General features: G+C 39.1%; 2 long non-coding RNA genes across 3 annotated transcripts in view; one reads left to right on the forward strand and one right to left on the reverse strand.

Annotated features, from left to right (window-relative positions):
* The window catches only part of LOC118009530, a 462984-nt gene that overhangs the window by 292241 nt on the left and 154224 nt on the right, over positions 1 to 16519 (forward strand). The window lies entirely within an intron of this gene.
* Positions 447 to 14694, reverse strand: LOC118009532. 2 transcript variants are annotated; one of them, XR_004678966.1, is made up of 3 exons: positions 14476 to 14694; positions 12038 to 12539; positions 447 to 462 (listed from the first exon to the last, which is right to left on the reverse strand). It is a non-coding gene; the product is annotated as an uncharacterized LOC118009532 (long non-coding RNA). The 2 variants fall into 2 exon arrangements; XR_004678965.1 differs by lacking the exon at positions 447 to 462 and having other exon boundaries at positions 11369 to 12539.

The following is a 16519-nucleotide window of genomic DNA, read 5'->3' on the forward strand; positions in this document are numbered from 1 at the left end:
TTTTTTCAAAGAAATGGAACAAATAATCCTAAAATTTGTATGGAACCAGAAAAGACCCCGCATAGCCAGAGGAATGTTGAAAAAGAAAAGCAAAGCTGGCGGCATCACAATTCCAGACTTCCAGCTCTATTACAAAGCTGTCATCATCAAGACAGTATGGTACTGGCACAAAAACAGACACATAGATCAATGGAACAGATGGACCCTCAACTCTATGGTCAACTAATCTTCAACAAAGCAGGAAAGAATGTCCAGTGAAAAAGAGACAGTCTCTTCAACAAATGGTGTTGGGAAAATTGGAAAGCCACATGCAGAAGAATGAAACTAGACCATTTCCTTACACCACACACAAAAATAGACTCCAAATGGTTGAAAAACCTCCATATGAGACAGGAGTCCATCAAAATCCTAAAGGAGAACACAGGCAGCAACCTCTTCGACCTCAGCCGCAGCAACTTCTTCCTAGAAACATCGCCAAAGGCAAGAGAAGCAAGGGCAAAAATGAATTATTGGGACTTCATCAAAATAAAAAGCTTTTGCACAGCAGAAGAAACAGTCAACCAGGACGCCTGGGTGGCTCAGTCAGTTAAGCGTCTGCCTTTGTCTCAGGTCATGATCCCAGGGTCCTGGGATCGAGTCCCACATGGGGCTCCCTGCTCTGCAGGGAGCCTGTTTCTCCCTCTGCCTCTGTCTCTCATGAATAAATAAATAAAATCTTAAAAAAAAAAAAAACAGTCAACCAAACCAAAAGACAACCGACAGAATGGGAGAAGATATTTGCAAATGACATATCAGATAAAGGGCTAGTATCCAAAATCTGTAAAGAACTTATCAAACTCAACACCCAAAGAACAAATGATCCAATCAAGAAATGGGCAGAAGACATGAACAGACATTATTCCAAAGAAGACATCCAAATGGCCAACAGACACATGAAAAAGTGCTCAATATCGCTTGGCATCAGAAAAATCCAAATCAAAACCTCAATGAGATACCACCTCACACCAGTCAGAATGGCTAAAATTAACAAGTCAGGAAATGACAGATGTTGGCGGGGATGCAGAGAAAGGGGAACCCTCCTACACTGTTGGTGGGAATGCAAGCTCTGGTGCAACCACTCTGGAAAACAGAATGGAGGTTCCTAAAAAGTTGAAAATAGAGCTTTCATATGATCCAGCAATTGCATTACTGGTTATTTACCCCAAAGATACAAATGTAGGGATCCGAAGGGGTACGTGCACCCTGATGTTTATAGCAACAATGTCCACAATAGCCAAACTATGGAAAGAGCCAAGATGTCCACTGACAGATGAATGGATAAAGAAGTTGTGGTATATATATACAATGGAATATTATGCAGCCATCAAGAGGAACGAGACCTTGCCATTTGGAACAATGTGGATGGAACTGGAGGGTGTTACGCTGAGCGAAATAAGTCAATCAGAGAAGACATGTATCATATGACCTCACTGATATGAGGAATTCTTAATCTCAGGAAACAAACTGAGGGTTGCTGGAGTGAGGGTGGTGGGAGGGATGGGGTGGCTGGGCGATAGACATTGGGGAGGGTATGTGCTATGGTGAGTGCTGTGAATTGTGCAAGACTGTTGAATCACAGATCTGTACCTCTGAAACCTATAATGCAATATATGTTAAGAAAAAGAAGAAGAAGATAGCAGGAGGGGAAGAATGAAGGGGGAGAAATTGGAGGGGGAGATGAACCATGAGAGATGATGGACTCTGAAAAACAAACTGAGGGTTCTAGAGGGGAGGGGGGTTGGAGGATGGGTTAGCCTGGTGATGGGTATTAAAGTGGGCACATTCTGAATGGAGCACTGGGTGTTATGCACAAACAATTAATCATGGAACACTATATCAAAAACTAATGATGTAATGTATGGTGATTAACATAACAATAAAAAATTTTTTAAAAAAGCAAATGGACTTATAGTACTATTCTGTATTTATTGAAATAAATCTGTGTATATGTGGGAAAAAAAATTTTAGGACATAAATATTTTAAAGGTCCCTGAAAAGTGAGTAAGCATTAGTTATTATGCTTATCATGCCCAATGGATCAAATGGCTGTATGGCTATAGGTTCAAATGTAGATGGAAACACACAGAAGAAATAAAAGTTCTGGAATTATATACAACGAACTAACAGTGGTTCGTTCTAGGAAGGGAATTATGATTGGAAGTGGAGGGTTGAGGAACACTAGCTTAATTCATAATGCCTAAATTTTGCACAGAGAATATGTTCCTATATTACTTTGAAAATGCAACTTGAAAGGGGACTTAATATTTTTTTAATTAAGTATAATGAGAAGACTAGAGTGAGAGATGTCATAGGCACTAGGGATTTTCAAGTAGAGGTGGGTAATTTTTAATGATGGAAATATTTCTAAACCTATTTTTACCAGGCTGTAACATATTTGGGCAGATGAAATAGTGCTGATTTTTTACAAAATAAGAAAAAAGTCTCCAAGATAATTGTCCAAGAACTTCACTGTAGTATCTGACTATATCAGGTACTCTTGGAATGGATAATTCAATACATAACTTTTGTAATAAATCTTCCCCATTGTTAATATCTGATTTTGTAGCTTCTAGATACATATAATGGAAAAAAATTGATATGAAACTTCTGGTATTAAAGTGATGATACTCCAGAGGTAAAAATAAGTGGACCACGTTTCACGTTACTTTACAGTAGTTTGGTTTCACCTCAGCATTTATTCCAAGACCTGAGTCAGTTGCAAAGGTTTTTCTAAGGACACTAAACCAAAGGGTATGTAACCACAGAGGAAGGTGTGGAAATTTCATGTAACAGGACCCCATTCTTTCAACATATATTTTAACGATTACTTTTGCTGACATTTGCAAACAAACATGGGGTATTAAAATATAAGCATAAAAAGTGCATATTTGGTTTTTTTCTTTCAGTACTTTGTTTATTTTTTTAAGATTTTATTTATTTATTTGAGAGAGAGAGCAGAGTGAGAGAGAGAGCATGAGTCAGGGGGTGAGGGGCAAGGGAGAGGGAGAAGCAGGCTCCCCACTGAGCAGGAAGCTCCACGTGGGTCTCCATCCCAGGACTCTGGGATCATGACCTGAGCCGAGGGCAGATGCTTAACCAACTGAGCCACCCAAGCACCCCTAATTTTTTTAGAGAGAAAAAGAGAGCATGAGCAGGGGGAGGGGCAGAGGGAGAGGGAAAATCCCAAGACAGCTCAGCACTGAGTGTGGAGCCTGATGTGGGGCTTGATCCTGAAACCCTGAGATCATGACCTGACCCAAAATCAAGAGTTGGATGTTTAACCGACTGAGCCACGCAAGCACCCCTGTACTTTATTTTTTTTTTTTATTGAAGTTCAGTTAACATACATTATATTACTTTCAGGTGTACAACATAGTGATTTGACAACTCTATACATTATACAGTGCTCACTATGGTAAGTGTAGTTATCATCTGTCACCATACAATGTTATTACTGACTATATTCCCTCTGCTGTACTTTTCATCCCCATGACTAATTTATTTTATAAGTGGAATTTTGTACTCTTAATCCCCTTCAGCTATTTGCCAGTCCCCCAACCCCCACCTGGGTCCCTGGGTACCTCTGGCAGTCACCAGTTTGTTCTCTGTATTTATGAGTCTTTTTCTGTTCGCTTTGTTCTAAGTTGTTTGGATTCTGCATATAAGTCAAATGGTATTTGTCTTTTTCTGTCTAAGACTTATTTCACTTAGCATGATATCCTCTAGGTCCATCCATATTGTTGCAAATGGCAAGATTTCATTCTTTTTTATGGCTGAGTATTTCACTGTATGCATTTACCACATCTTTATCCATTTATCTATCATTGAACACTGTATGTTGCTTCCATATCTTGGCTATTGTAAGTAATGCTGTATTAAACATAGGAGTGAATTAGTGTTTTCATTTTCTTTGGGTAAATACCCAGCAATGGAATTACTGAATTGTATGGTATTTTTAGTTTTAGTTTTTTGAGAAAACTCCATACTGTTTATCACAGTGGCTGTACCAATTTATATTCCCACCAGCAGTGCATAATGGTTCCCTTTTCTCTAAATCTTTGCCAAGACTTGTTATTTCTTGTCTTTTTTATTCTAGCCATTCTGACTGGTATGAGCTGATATCTCATTGTGGTTCTGATTTGTATTTCCCTAATGATTAGTGATATTGAGTATCTTTTCATGTCGGCCATTTAAATTCTTCTTTGAAAAAATGTCTATTTAGGTTCTCTGCCCATTTTAACTAGATTATTTGGCTTTTTTTTTGGTGTTGAGCTGTATGAGTTCTTTATGTATTTTGGAAAATAATCCCTTATCAGATATATTATTTGCAAATATCTTCTCTTATTCAGTAGGTTGCCTTTTTTTGGTAGATGGCTTCCTTCACTATGCAAAAGTTTTTTAGTTTGATGTAGTGCCAATAGTTAATTTGGCTTTTGTTTTTCTTGCCTGAGGAAACATATTCAGAAATATGTTGCTAAAGCCAATGTCTAAGAGATTACCACCTATGTTTTCTTTTAGGAGTTTTATAGTTTCAAGTCTTACATTTAGGTATTTAATCCATTTTGAATTTATTTTTGTTTATGTATAAGAAAGTGGTCCAGTTTCATTCTTTTGCATGTAGTTGTCCAGTTTTCCCAGCACTACTTATTGAAAAGACTGTCCTTTCCCCATTATATATTCATGCCTCTTTAATTGGTTTACTTCTAGGCTCTCTACTCTGTTCTATTGATCTACATATCTTTTTTTGTTCCAATATCATACTGTTTTGATTACATAACTTTGTAGTGTATCTTGAAATTTGGGATAGTGATACCTCCAGCTTTGTTCTCAAGATTGCTTTGGATATTTGTGGTCTTTTGTGGTTCTGTACAAATTTCAGGATTATTTGTCCTGTTTCTATGAAAAATGCTTTTGGCATTTTGACAGGAATTGCATTGAATCTGTAGATTGCTTTAGGTAGTATGGATGTTGTAACAATTTTAATTCTTCCAATCCATGAGAATAATCTTTCAATTTATATGTTTTGTTTTCAATTTCTCTCATAGTTTTCATAATATGGGTCATTCACCTTCTTGGTTAAATTTATTCCTAGGTATTTTATTCTTTTTATTCATTTGTAATTTCTTTATCTGCTAAAAAAATGCATGTTTTAATGCATCCAAGAACATTCTGTTTTCACCCATTCAGACAAGACAGTATTTTAAAATGTCATAGTTTTTATATAGTCTAACCCAATAAAAAAAAGTATTTTTCTAATAATCTGGCTACCACATGATTGTTTTTCTACATTACTTACCTAATTTTAAAAAAGTAATTTTTGAGATATTTTTAATAGCCTTCTTTTTTCCACAAATTTCCTTTGTTGTTTAGACATTATTTTCAAATCCAAAATCTGAATTGACCATGATGAACACAAGGACAGTTTTGTGTTTCATTTTTTAGTGTGAGGAAAATTATTTATTATCTTTTTATTTCCAAGATAAAGTCTAGAGAAAATGTTAATTGATTCCTTCTGGCAATAATTGAGAACTGATAAAAGTATCATCCTAAAAACATGAGGTAGCAAGCAATGTTAAAGAAAAAAATGTTGGAAACTGTTAAAGCCAAATTTTCCAAACAGTATTATGAAAGAAGGACATGGAGCATTCAATACAAGGACAAGATCCGAGAACAAAGAAATACATCAAACCAATGAGAGCAAGATCATCAAAATGCCATAATATTCAAAAAGTGGCAAGCAGTAACAACAAATTAAGGCATTACTGAAAATAAAAACAGGAGTGATAATTGTGGATGTAAGTAAAATGGAGCTGTGAAGAGGAAAATTCAAGAAATTAAGAAAATTAACAAATTGTAGTTTTTAGTTGATTGTGGCATTTAGATAAGCACCAGTAACATCAAAAACAAGCTTGTTTTAATTTCTGATTCTATTCTGTAACATGAACCAGATGCTACACAAAACCATTCAGTTAAACTGATCAAGTGGAAAATTACCTTCTTTCCAACAGGAACCCTTGGTCATCCAATTTAAGAACTTTGTTCTATTTTGGCATTGTATCAATGTTTTAGGTAATGTAGAAAAAACAGACCAAATTTGAGGTAAATTCTGAGCCACCCCAGGTGGATGTTCTAGGCCTGGCTTTAGCCAGAAGCATCTTGACGTTGCTCTGCTTTAGGTTTTGGTTTGGCAGAGCCAGGTGTTTTGTGACCTCAGATCTGTTTCTCTGAACCTTACTGTTCATGCCATTCCAATTTCCCTCCTTCATTTTAGACTGACTGAAATGGCCATCCTTTATTTTGAATAGGTCTTAACTCATTTTTAAATCTCCTGGAGAGAGACATAAAACTGAACCCCAAATATTGAAGTCATATATGCAGGGCCACCAAATCCCTGAGGAGTCTTACAGGCCTGTACCCAGCTTGGCAACTGATGCGTGTTCCAGGCATTACTCCTTCAAAATCCCAGAAAGCAGTAACTCCTTCTGTATTTTCTAATTTGCAGTGTGGAGGAGAAGATAAATTTTGGAGGAAATAAAAATGTTTTCCAGCTCCTGACATGAATATATTAATGAAGTCCCAACCTCAGCCTCTGGCATTTGGAGGCGAAGGAAATTACTCCACATCTGGGAAGCCTTGGAACATGGCTCAATACCTGGAGATTGAGCGTGCTCAGTAAACACTCTCAGAAGGGGATTCAGCACAACATAGAGCTTATTACCTTCTGTCTATCCCACACCAAATCTAAGAGAACATTTAAAAACAAATCTCAACACTGCCTGATTCTGCTGAAATAAGGTGGCTATTCAAGTTGTTTTAACTTACAGGAGTTCCAGTATGTCAAAAATATTCTTGCTTTGATACCAAGGTTATGAAAAATTAAGGTGACTGGTTGACTTTTTTTCTTTAAATCCATCCTAAATCTTGGACTGTGTTCAAAGGTTTACTTTTTTTTTTTTCCTGTGTTCACCCAAATGAACTTGACCAGGGGCATCAGCCATGTGTGGAAGTTTTGTTTGTTTTACCTCCTTTACAGCCTTCTCATTTAAATCACCAAAATAGGCCAAGATTCTGTTTCCCTTTTCATAGGGAAAAATAAATAAAACATACTTCTCAGTGCTTGTGCACCATAATTCCAATTTTATATTGCTGAATTCACTCAGATGGACTTCCTGAGCGCAGCACCTGTCAGCCCTTTCTGATGGGAAGGAATAGCCCTCAAGCCTTGCTCCTGTCCAGTAGTTTGTTTGGATACTGTGATGTCCACTCATCTTAGATTTTCCAGAAGTATCTTAGCTTTAAATATTGTGTTCTTCTGTTGTCTTAAGACATTGAATGTGAAGGGCCATCCCAGGACACTTCCTGAACCAAAATATCCACACATGAGTTATGGCAATGTTTGGTACAGGCTCTACTTTGTCAGTGTCTTCACAGTTACCCTACAGCAATCTAGGTTCTGCTATCCCAAGGGCACCAAGCTTTTATCTTGATAAAAGCTGTTGTAGGCCAGCCATTTCTGCAGTGGATCAAAGGATAGACTATTTAGCAGAAAGAATCCCATCATACAGCCAATCACAAATGTTCTCAGAGTGGAGAGGATGGTCTAAAATATTTCTTTACTGTTTCCAAACTAAGCAAATTATTTCTCATATGGGCCTCCAGAAGTCCCTTCTTTCTTGATATCCTTTCTTCCTTTCCTACCATCTGTCCACCTTTGTCTACCCCTTTGTCACTGATCCTGTGTATAAGCTCTGGGAAACCCCTCCCTGGTTTCATCCAAAGAGGGGATGGTGAGTTCTCACTTTATTTGGAGAAAAGACATTTTGAGGATTAAATAATATAATCCAAGCAAAGCACTTAGCTCAGTATCTATCATAAAGAAAGTATTCAGTGATATTAGCTACCATTATCTTGATAGGCAATGTGCCAACTTCAATCACCATGATTTTAAAATTTGTATCAGTGGGGGTCTCCTATGTAAATATTTTCTTCTCCCTAAATTCTTTTTATTCCTCTATGGTAAAATGGACTTCTCACCACCTCTATTCCTGTGCATCCTCACCTCTGCCCAGGAGGGATTTTTCTAGTAGAATAACACATCTGTGTTATGCATGAGACAGGCTGGTTTTTAAAGGCCTCTGCTCCAAATAAAGTGAGAACTCACCATCCCCTCTTTGGATGGGGATTTGTAGATGGGGAAAGAGATTAGGAAGATTAAATTGCTTGCTTATAATTAGACCATCCTGACTTTGGGATCAGAAGATGATGTGTACTGTCCACATTATAGTTACTTGTGTATAAGAGTCAATCCTAGATTAAATTAAAAGGACTTGGAAGTCAAAAAGTTTTATACCCACCCACCACTCCATAACACATACTCCAGTAGAGCTTAGAACAGTGACCTGCACATATTAAGAACTAACAAATATTTGTGACGTGCATGAAGGCACAAGAGGATTTGCATAGGTTAATGAAGGCATATACCACATTTTGGGAGTTATAGTCAAGTGTTCACTCTTTAAGTTTACACATATAGAAATAAGAAGTGAAATATAGCAATGACAGGGAAATATTTAAAAAGAGAAATGAAAGACCTTAGCCAGAAATGAAAACAAGATAAACATCATCCCGGACCAGAAATGGAATAGAGATGGAAAATGATGAGCTGGCTGAACCCAAAAGCCCATGAAGCTCTGGGTCTGGACACAGGCAGTGGCTACCAGGAGGCAAGTTTCTGTGGGGTAAAGGGCACTGCAAGTTTTCCATCACACATGGGGCAGGAGCCAGGCTCATAGCATGAAGGCAGGGGTTCAGGTGGGGCTCTCCTTAATCATAAAAAGAGACTAAATAACAAAAGAAAAATAATGTGGCAAGTGTCCTTCTGAAGCTCTGGTCTTTAGAGACCTGAGGATCTGAGAAATCAGCATGTCGATTCATCAAAATACAAGACAGTAAGCCAAGTTGCCTGCTGGCTCTGCAAGAGGATCTACTATCTCCTGTATCTTAGTGGAACAGACATCCAACACTGTTCTTACTCTTCTTAATTTAGAGGCTCAGAGGGCTAGGAGGAGGCAGTTGGAAATCTGCTAGCCTGAGAGGGAGAGACAAAAATACTATGGAATCTAATATTTAAAAAGCCAACAAAATCAACAATGAAAACATTCTTATAGAATATTTTATAGACTCAGTTTTATAGACTATTTTTGGCAAAACCTTTAAATAAGTATGCTAAATGTGTTGAAAAAGAAAAGGAGGCATTACTTCTTTTAACAAAAAAAGGAAAAACTTCATAAGATAAAAACAAGGAAAAATGAAACAGGTACAATAACAAAGAAAAAGAACCAACTATAAACTTGGAAATGAAAACTATGATATCAAAATGAAAATAGAATAAATTCCAGAAAGGCCAGAGTTGAAGAAAGACTGGCTATTTGGACAATAGTAGATAGAACACAACCTGCTTTTCAGTTCATGTCACAAAGAAAATACCTACTAGGTCTTGACCTTTTCTTCCCAAAGGCAATCTAACATCTCTGAGATGTGGCTTTGAGTCTACTTAAGCCCTTCCAGACTTAGTTTAGTAATCATCTCTGATGAGAGCTTTCCAGGAGTAAATGCATCCTGTTTCTGTATTTTAAGGATATTCAGTCACCACGAAAGTGTATGTAGCCCCACTTTGCTACAATAAGGATCCTGAAGCAACGAGAAGTGACTTGTCTCTTCCACTCTCTTCAAGTCCATTTTGGTGATCAAAGACAGAGATGGAGCATGCCTGAGTGATTCAGTGACCACACCTCTGTGCTCTACTAGAGTCCAGAATGTGAGGGGCCCAAACTGGAAGGCCCTTCAACCCCAAGATGGAGAGGGACACATTCTTCAATGAGAGAACATTGATCTCTGTTGCCAAGAGTTGCAGAGGAAAGAGTTTGGGAATTAGAGGAGGTGTTGATTGCCTAAAGAGAGATTGTTGCCTAAAGAGAGAAATGCTGCTCATGGGTTTTGTGTAGTCCAGGACAAAATCAGTCTCCACAAGAAGGCTTGTGTATGTGACTGTGGGGAGGTCCCATTCCTGGTTGGGCTACTAGGTGTGTGGAGGATAAGATGCATCAAAAAAGGCACCTTATCAGGTACTGTATTCTAGAGCTCTTGCCCCTGCTCAAGGGGACTAGGAGGGCTTGTAGCTGAAGGTGGCATGCCATACCTGAGATAGTGGCTCCCCTTGAAAGGAGCCTTCTGTTTGAAGCACAGAAAATAGACGTATGCTGGGAAACTGGGGGGCATTGTGGGACCTGAGGCTGCAGAACAGAACGTGTATGTTGACTTTTCTTTCAGTTTATTCAAACTTTTAAAAATACTATGGGGGCGCCTTGGTGGCTCAGTTGTTAGGCGTCTGCCTTTGGCTCAGGTCATGATCCTAGGGTCTTGGGATCAGGCCCCGCATCGGGCTCCCTGCTCAGCGGGAAGCCCGCTTCTCCCTCTCCCACTCCCCCTGCTTGTGTTCCCTCTCTTGCTGTGTCTCTCTCTGTCAAATACATAAATAAAATAAAAATACTGTGGACATTGCACTTGCCATTTGAAGGGTTGCTGCTCACCATTATTGAAGATTTGAGTAAAGTTAATATTCCCTGGAGTCTTTAATGCATAGGCATCTTCTACACAAAGCTGCATAAACAGAGGTGGCAGCCTGAAAGTAGATTAAAGAGTTTGACTCATTTTATTTGGAGCATCCTCTTAGTGGTGGTTGCACTGAGGAGTTTTGCTCGTACCTTGATCTTACATAGTCTCAACCTGAGCACTACCTCCTTCTGGCTCCCTTGCAATGCCATGCTAGATCCAAAGTGTGTATGCTGGCCTCTGGAGGCATCTCTCCTGTCCCTACCCACATCTGGTCTGCTCACTCATCTCCTCTGGTCAAACTTCCTTTCTACCCTTTAGCAACTCTTAATCTCCAGAAAATTCTGCCTCCCCTCAATTTCTTTTCATTTTTTCCTGTCTCTGTTATTTGTTTTGTTTCCCTAGAAACACAGAGCTGGAAGATACTGTAGGAATTACCTAGTTCAGCACCCACATCTTACAGATGAGGCCCAGAAAGTATAAGGTGTGTGGGTATGTGTGTATGTGTGTGTGTGTTTTAGTGAGCCATGGGATCTGGCTCTTCTCAGAGAGCTGGCTATGTTTCTCAGACTTTACGTCAATAGGGTCTCTCAGGGTGGCAGACTCTTCCTGCAGCCCTTGAGAACACCCCAGAAGTCCAGCAATGCAGTCATTCTGAAAGTATCTGCTCTGTCTTGGGAATAGGCTGAGTCTGTCTCTGATCTTTTTGGACTCTTTGCATAGTCTGACCCAGTGTGCTTCTTCTCCAGCTTCCTGACAATCCTGATGTCATCCAGAATGTTCTTGCCCCAGCCTGACCTGATTCTCCATCTCATTGCTTCTGTCTAATATTGATCTCCTTGCCATGGAATTTGCTTACTGATCCAGCAGCAGGTTGCATCATTCTGCTCCTCCTAAATGTTTCTTGATGCCCCTTGGTGGCCATGAGCAGGGATCAGTTGCTAGGTTACACTGGGATCAACTCAGCCCCCAGCTCCACAGAGACTGAGACATGATCCATCTGCACCTGCATGCCATGCCTGCCAAGACAATGTGCTAAGGAAGATGTTTGCAGATTTCAGGGCTGATGAGGATGGGGCTCTCAGAGAGTTCTTGCTGGACATCTGTGACCCAGGGCTTCTCTTAAGGGAGAATAAAGTGAGGCAAACTTAAATGGGCTTAGAACCATAGAATGTTAGTCCTGAATGATAAGTAAAAGTTAATCTAGATAAGAGCAATGGGCATCAGATTTAAGAAGCATCTACATCGTCTTGGGGGATTATTAAAAATTCAGATGTGGGGGCCCTACCCACAGAGAGTAGGTTTACTTGGTCCATAGTAAAGCCCAGGAAAGTGACTTTCTAATAAGCACAAATGACTCTAATTTGGAGCTCCTCAATATGCATACCTCCTGCTGCTGCAAATAAGGAAACTGAGGGCCAGGACCTCTTGGTCCTCCACCCAGGTGCAGCAGGCTGTGGCTCCCTAGCCCTGTAGAGAGGAGATCTCTAACTTCGATTTCAGGCCTCTACATGGCCATGGCTCTGTCCTTGGCTCAGTGAGAGGTGGGCTGTGCTCCCAGAAGTGTACCTGGAGGAAAGAAAAGAAACCAAGGGTATGAAGGAGAGTGGCACAGAAAGAGAATTGGAAAAGCAGTGAGGACAGCTGCAAGTGTTTCCTCACTTTGCTGATGGAAATTACTGAGCCAAAAGCATCCAGTCAACTCTGGAAAAAGAGCCATCAACCACCTGCCAACCCACTAAATGTGTAGTCAGTCACTCACCTAATGAAACACAACATGAATGTCTGCTGAAGCCTTTCTTTCTTCCAGCCTCATCTTCTTCTTTCTCCATCCTCCTCCTCCTCTTCTTCCTTATTTTACTCCCCGAAGTATAATGTGAAATACCAATCTGGAGAGAGAAATTAATACAAATGTTGCATTGTGTACACTATGTCCAAAAGTTTTTAAATGTGACATCGTACAAATGCAAATATGTCAAGGTGTCCCCTAGTTTCCAAAGTCCACCAGGAGTGATGCAGCAGCATAGTCCTGCCTTCTTGGCATTCCTCGCACTTCCTTTTCTCAAAGGGATGCTGGTGATTGAGTGTTACTTACTCAGAGAGAGTGCAGAAGAGGAGACATTAACAGTTTTCTAGCAGAAATGCTTTTTAAAAAATGATTTTATCTTTCAATCTGAGTTCCTCTTTAAAATCAAAATAGCCATTCAGCTCTTTTGCGCCTAGTGTGCAATTTCAAATTACATCCTCTTGCAGTTTTCCCAGTGCTTGCCAAGACCTCGCAGATGAGAGGATGTTTTATACCTTCAGTATAAGTTTTGTTCCACTTACACACATTAATCACCAAATGCCAAGAAGTGGCAAATATATGGGACAAAACAGGCAGCATAAATTACATTTTAAGGTGAGCAGATAAGAGCAAAGTCAACATCTCCATGTACCACCTCAAATCTCTTTTGGAATTAGATGGTGGTATAAATTTGAAGCTGTAAATATGTAAGACAGTTCTGCACTGTTATACTAACATCATAAGAACAAACCACTTTTTCCCCCTTCTGAATGTACCTGAATTTGAACCAGAAGTTAGAATGGTTTTAGCGAAACACAAAAATGTGCTAAAGAAAAGCAAATTTGAACTGGGATTTTTTTTTTTTAATCACTAAATGAAAGTAATCATCATCACACATTGCAGCTACTTTAGAGCTCCGGTCACACTGTGACAAAAATTCCTGGGTAAATGATCCTCTTCACTCTGTTGAATAACACTGCACACATGGACTTACTTAAAATCTGACAGTTACAGTGCTAATCATTCCTGTAATGAGATAGCTGGTTAAGAGAAAAACAGTGGAAGAAGTCCAGAAGATAAAATATAACGAGTAGCCCTGTGTGGGTTTGGAAAACCCCACACAGACATGTGTTAAAAGTGTCGGTTCTCAAGATGTGCTGGACGATTCTGGACCCCACTGCTTTTGGTGAAGAGGTGTCTCTCATGAGCGATCCCCCAGGAGATGCTAAGTGACAGTTCAACAAATGATGGTAAAGGTAGATGCATCCATCTCTGTACAGGCTGAGCCTAACAACTGGATACCTCTGGATCTTATGAAGAACTTTTGGGGGAAATGAAGTACTGTTTAGCATGCTTAAGTATCAAAAGTGATTTCATTGTGGTTTTGTAGAAGAAACATTATTTTGCTCATAAAAAGTATCATATATTATTTATTGGACCCAATGCCAAAATCATAATCTAAGGATGCAGCAATATTCTAACAATTCTGGGCAAAAGATATACAACTGTATGATTAAAAATAAGTATATTGACATCAATAAATATAAAATGCAATAAATTTGCTGATGAATAAAATTCTACACCTTTCAGGTCATACTGTAAGTGCAAATAACATTTTTGCCTTTCAAAGAATGCCAGTACCTAAGTCAGCCATAATATAAAATGTATGTGAGTGGATTTTTTTAGCACTTTGGACAAAGTAAATATATCGTGGAAAATTCAAGAAAGTGGCAAGACACAATAAACTAATCGAAAATAACTCATAGAGCCAAAGTGCACATAAACAAAAAATAATAATATTAATAACTGATAGAAAGCTTTAAACTACATAATAAATTTGAAAGAATTCCAATATCATGTGTATGCATGCAACAAAACCAAATAATTCCCTGACTGTGAGTAAACAAGGAGAAACATGAATTCTAATAGATACTACCTTGAACTTGTTATTATAATGATTCTATTGGTTTTAAGTCATAGCTTATCTTGAAGCAAATATATATCTCAAACGTTAGTAAAATAATACCAAATCTACTCACCATTTGGCTTCAGGCTTGTTACCTTTTGTTTAACAAACACACGCCACCACCACCCCACCACCCCCAATGCCAGATCCCTCCATAGGAGTAGTACTAACACTCTTGTCCTGATGTCCACCCTCAAACCTTGGAGGCCTGGCCTGACAATTGATCTAGGAGCTCATTGGATATGGGAAAAACTTGTTGTATTTGGAGGCTGAGGGAATGTGTGTTGCAGCCAACAAATCCAGGATTTTTGGATAACTGTAGTAATGGCTAATAGATTGATGTGTTTTGTTATTTTAATTTTCTCTTTAGCAAAAAGGCAACACCAATAACATACTGCATTTTTGAGTGGAATACCTGAAGGTTTTACTAATCCAGTACAATCAGTTGATTTGCTTAGCCAAAAGGAAAAGGGGACCATGACTGGCTTTTATTAGTGGAGTCTTGTACCCCAAAGTGGAAAGCCCTGGCAGAAGTGAGTATAAAGAGGCATGACAACTAACACTGAGAAAGAAGGGGAGGCGCATGCTGACAAGGAGCCTGTGGTCCAGGATTAATGATGATCGAACAGTACTTACAAGTGAAAGGAAATGATAGTAGTAATTAGAAAGATTGCCTTAATTGGAACATTAATGTTCTGAGGGACAACTGTGCTGAAACTCCTCAGGAATTCATTTAGCTGTCATAGCCCTGGGCCAATCTTGCATATTGATACCAGGGACTTTCCAAAGCAGTAATAACAAAAAACATATTTCAGGACCACAAGAGTGTCTACACTTCAGCCCACAGTTTACCATGGTCTGTGTCAACATCTGAGTCTGGAGCTGCAAAATGAGCAGCGGACAAATTGAACACAAATTGTGTAATGAATGATACTTATATGCCCGAGGATTAATTATATTGAAATTGTATATCCACTGAATCTGCTCTGTCTCATAAAATAAGGAAATGCACATTTTAGAAATTTTCCCATTAAAATGAACTATATATAAGATTTAAAAGGTTTGAAGGTATCTGAATAAACTTGGCCATCCAGAAATTCTTCATTCCCCAAGGGCTCTGGATTGTGGAACACTTAAAATACTGTGCAGATTGGGGTGCCTGGGTGGCTCAGTTGGTTAAGCGTCTGCCTTCTGCTCAGGTCATGATGTGGGGGTGGGGGGCTGGGATCTAGCCCCACATAGGGCTCCCTGCTCAGCAGGGAGTCTACTTCTCCCTCTGCCCCTCCTCCTGCTTGTGCTTGTGTTCCCTCTCTTTCTCTCTCTCAAATAAATAAAATCTTTAAAAAAATCATTTATCTTCTTTCACCTCTTCACCTCCTATCTATACACCATGGTGTTCATTTTGTTGCACATAGCTTTCCAATTTCCCTTTTTTAAAATTACAAACTCTTTTGTTTCAGTCTCCCCCCGCTTCTTCTCTCTTTTCTTCCCTTGTGGAAGCTATATTCACAGTACAGACAAAATGTCTACCTACTGAACGTTCTTTATTACAAGTTACAATGTATGTGCACATTGTCTCTCAGAAGAAAAAGAAGAGAGTCCTTGCAGTCCTCCACTATGTGGCTTTCTGCAGCCTTCTCAACACTGATCCTAGAATTTGAGTTTGAAGAGACCATACACATAGTCTGGCTTACTATTCTTATTTGCTGGCTGAAGACAATAAAGGTGTCATGTTATTTTCTATTAGCTCCAGCCCAGTGCTTGTCCCACTGCATAAGAATTCTCCACCTCCACCCCCACTTCCTCTTCTTATTGATGGTAATGTGCCCTGAAGGTTCAGGTTGCTTGTTTGGGGAGGGGGGAGTGAAGTGGGTGGTAGGAAGGGAGCTGGATGGATACTGTTTGTCCAGAATATTATGAGGATGCGTGAACATTGCAAATATAATAATTGTACTTTCTCAAGGGGAAAGCCCCTAAAGTAAACATAAAACATTATTAAGAATCAGATATAGTTTGTTTAACCACAATATGGTTAACATCCAGATGTGAAATATGGAATTTAGAAATACATGCATTCAGAACTAATCTCTTTTCCTTCCTGAACATTCAGATTGGTA

This window comes from Mirounga leonina, unplaced genomic scaffold (assembly GCF_011800145.1).
Source record: "Mirounga leonina isolate KUSES-001 unplaced genomic scaffold, KU_Mleo_1.0 Mir_127, whole genome shotgun sequence".
NCBI classification, from domain to species: Eukaryota; Metazoa; Chordata; class Mammalia; order Carnivora; family Phocidae; genus Mirounga; species Mirounga leonina.